The sequence below is a fragment of the Saccostrea cucullata genome, unplaced genomic scaffold (assembly GCF_032062105.1).
Source record: "Saccostrea cucullata isolate Sc308-1 unplaced genomic scaffold, CSIRO_AGI_Scuc_v1 ctg2192, whole genome shotgun sequence".
Taxonomy (NCBI): domain Eukaryota; kingdom Metazoa; phylum Mollusca; class Bivalvia; order Ostreida; family Ostreidae; genus Saccostrea; species Saccostrea cuccullata.
In genome coordinates this window covers 3,523-7,318 of record NW_026936812.1, presented here as the reverse complement: position 1 = coordinate 7,318, position 3,796 = coordinate 3,523, and the positions used below count along the sequence as shown (strand labels likewise).

Genomic DNA, 3,796 nt, shown 5'->3' with positions numbered 1-3,796 from the left:
AGAAAACAGTCATAACAAAATTCTTAATTGAATTTATATAGAAACTTTTTGAAGTAGGAATTTTATATTGCATAATTGTATAGCTTGAATTCTAAGGGACTGTTTACATTTTTCATGTTATGACAAGTTATGTTGATGAACTCATCATCATTTTACTTGAATGATCTCTACCTTAAAAACAAATCCCATTTTCAGACAATCTTACCATTTTTTTTTATAATTGTCGATCACGCATTCGAATTTCTGGATTTTTTTCTTCATCAGTTTCTTCAGTAGACAAACTTGCCAATCAAATTTATAATATATCGAACCTAGTATGTCCTCTACCGATTTCGGAGATTTGGTGAATTCATGTCCTTTAAGCAAAGAGGAAACAGCAGGGGCAGCTGCTAGATTGAAATGTGGTGAAGATGAGAACGGACGGAGTCCGTATGTCTGTGTTCCAATTCAAAACCTAACGGCCTTAGTAGAGTTCTGTTTTACGAAAACAGTAGTTGCCTTCTATGAAATAGGTAAAGTATATATTGATGACTGAAGCCTCTTGTAAATTAAATCATTGATCTTTTTTTCCCATGTATCTCTTATTCAAAATTAGATACAAAGAAGATATTTTATTGAATAATTTCTTTAACACATAGGTCATTGTCTAAGAGCTGTTGGAGATGGACATCTGGACCAGATCAGTTGTGAAAACTTTACAGAAGGATGTCCAGCAGAACATTTTAGAAGTACAGACCTCTATAAATGTAATATATATATATATATATATATATATATATATATATATATATATATATATATATATATATATATATATATATATATATATATATATAATATATATATATATATATATATATATATATATATATATATATATATATATATATATATATATATATATATATATATATATATATATATATATATATATATATATATATTTATTCTTGGCTCATATGATTGAAATGTTATTTTTTCTCGTTTTTCTCTTTATTTGAAAATATCAATTTTATAAACATAATGGACTTCCCTGTTTAGATCCAGCTTGTCATCATCTAAACACAGAAAAGGGCTGTTTTGTTGCTGATCCATCTTGTTATGCGTAAGTTTTGTACTAAATGCATTTGATTTACCGTTATCAAATGGTTTTATGTTATTTTTGTCATTTTAAAACAGTTCCTGCGTAATATGTTAGTTCTCATCATAAATTTTGTAACAGTTTCTTATTATTTCTTAAAATAATTCTTTTAATTATATTTTAGCACTAAAAATGTCACAACAGGGATAATATCTACACCTATCCTGGGAATTTTGAATATTAGTACAGATCATACGAATTATTCAGAATCCAACAATACAGCTGTTTATGCTGAACTTGGATCCATAGGAGCAGTCATTGGTGTAATCACAGCTCTTCTGGTGTTCTTGGGAATAATAATCATACGGTGTATTTTTAAGAGAGGTGCACTAAGACAATACATACATTTGCATTAGCTTTGAAATATTTATCAATGTCCATTTTTAAAGAGATTCCTTAATAAAAAATATAACCAGGAAAGATAGATTAGATTTTGAAGTTTAATTAGTACTATTTGTCTGTAAACGAAGACATCTTTAAAGAAATAGGAGAATGAACGACGAAGACAGTTTTAAAGTAGTAGGAACCAAACTCGTGAAAGAATTTGTACTGATATTTAAGTGAACTTATGATTAATACTTCATTTTACACAAAAACTTTTATGAACTTTTAAAATTAAGGTTCGGTCGCCGTCCAACAACTCTTCAATAAGATGTTCATGTTCAAAATAACACCTTTTTTTAAATAAACAAATTGCCAACATTTACGTGAGTTAACACAAAGTATGCTTTTATAAAATTATATTTAAAAAAAAGATTATACCAAAAGCTTATTTTAAAGGAATCCTGATAACGGGGGATAAGAAGTCCATTGAAAACAGCGCATTGGCTGGAAAAAGCACAAATAAGTTAATTTTGTAAAGTGTACATTGGGAAAAGGTTAATTTTTAAACTACTTGAGAATGCTTACATATTCCACATAGTTAAACAAATAGTTCTGTTGTTCTTATACAGAAACTTCTAAAAGATTTTTGAGTCACTTTAATCACTCAAGTCACCTATTGCTATCCGTTTTTGTCCAACGGCCTTCGTTGTGCGAGATTTGTCCTGCGTTGTGCGTTTACATTCTCCGCTTCTTCTCTGAAACCACTAAACCAGTTTTAAACAATTTTTGCATAAAGCGTCAATGGATGTACATGTAGGGGAACAAAAATTGCTCCCACTTGGCCTGAGGAGTAGGGCTAAAACAACTAAAATAAAATTAATGCTAACCTTTAAAAAGCTTGTTCTCCACACCTGGACATCAGTTTAGCAGTCATACTGTTTGTAAGATTGTAAAAAGAAATGATGCCTCTACCAAAATGGTGAACCTCATGGTCCCAAGGTCAGGGGACTCTGCTGTTAAGGCGGGGCTATATAGGTAATAAAGTGAAAAAGCATTATTTCTTTTCAAATCTCTATCTTTGCTTCTAATTATTAAACAAGCTAAGTCGATACATAGTTTTAATAACAGTTTCTCTTCGAAAATTTTGAATTACATGCTCCCTGGGCTAGGGGTTTTGATTTTGGGCTCTGTTAATTTTATAACGAATATACATTAATTCATTGCAAAACAATCTCCTCTGCTCCTGGGTATTAAACAAACTACAAATACGCTTTAATTCGCTTTTTGTTGGGAGTGAGGATCTAAGGTTTCAAGTAATTTCCTTTTGTTTGATGGCATTTTAAAATCCATGTTTGACAAATGTAATCACTAAAGACCGAACATTTGATCTTAAAACTGCTTTCTTTAGTTTTTTTTCTTTAAATATGCAATGTCTTTTTTCCTGTTATTCTGAAAATTAATTTTTCCCTTTCTTTCTCTTTTCAACCTGGTGTTATTCATTTTGTATGTTAAATTTACATTCATAGAAACCAGTTTTATTTAAAAGAAATTGTAATGCAAGAAAATTGTTCGAATATCATACGTCGCAGATTATAATCATGTAGTTTAAATTCATGGATGCTAATTTTTTTCAGCTCACACTAGAAAAAGGAGGACAAAACATCAATATTCAATGTAAGTTTTTCCTTGTATATCTACAATATTTCTGGCAACACTTAGTCTAGCAGGTTTATTGTATCTTTGCTGTTGTAAATCTCTCAGAACATGTATAAAACGTAAAGTGAATCTATTCTTAATTCCAGCATGCATATATTTCAAATTAAAGACTACATCTTGTATTTCCTACAAATATACATTGACTATTGGTTCCAAACTTTCTAATAGCCAAAAAAAAAAAAAACAAACAAACAAACAACCAAACAAACAAACTGGATATTGAATATCTTAAACATAATCCTCCATCGTGTTCATGTTCGTCTTCACCCTATAACTATTGTCCTGCTGGACACGTTATTATAGATGACGTAAATAAAGTTAGTATTGAGGACTCTATTTCACTTATTTTAAAAGGCGCAAAATATAGGAAATACTGATCCTTCAACTAGCGTCTGAATTTTATAAATATTATGGATTCTGTTGAAGATTACGCCAGTCGATGGGACAGCTATGAACAAAAGACGTTAACATTTTGTCAGAATGGATTAAATGTATGAGATCTATGTTATAATCGCGTAACAAAAGACTGAGGGATTATATGAAAACCAGATATTCTAATGTATTTGATAATCCAAAAGTGGACAAAAATAGTTAGATTACATTTTTAAATTTTGC

At 29.7% G+C, this 3,796-nt stretch overlaps 1 long non-coding RNA gene across 1 annotated transcript; it reads left to right on the top strand.

Moving 5' to 3' along the window:
- Positions 1-460: 460 nt before the first annotated feature.
- LOC134246645 (uncharacterized) lies at positions 461-1,105 on the top strand. The gene is made up of 3 exons (XR_009987671.1): positions 461-512; positions 639-746; positions 1,042-1,105. It is a non-coding gene; the product is annotated as an uncharacterized LOC134246645 (long non-coding RNA).
- Positions 1,106-3,796: the final 2,691 nt, after the last annotated feature.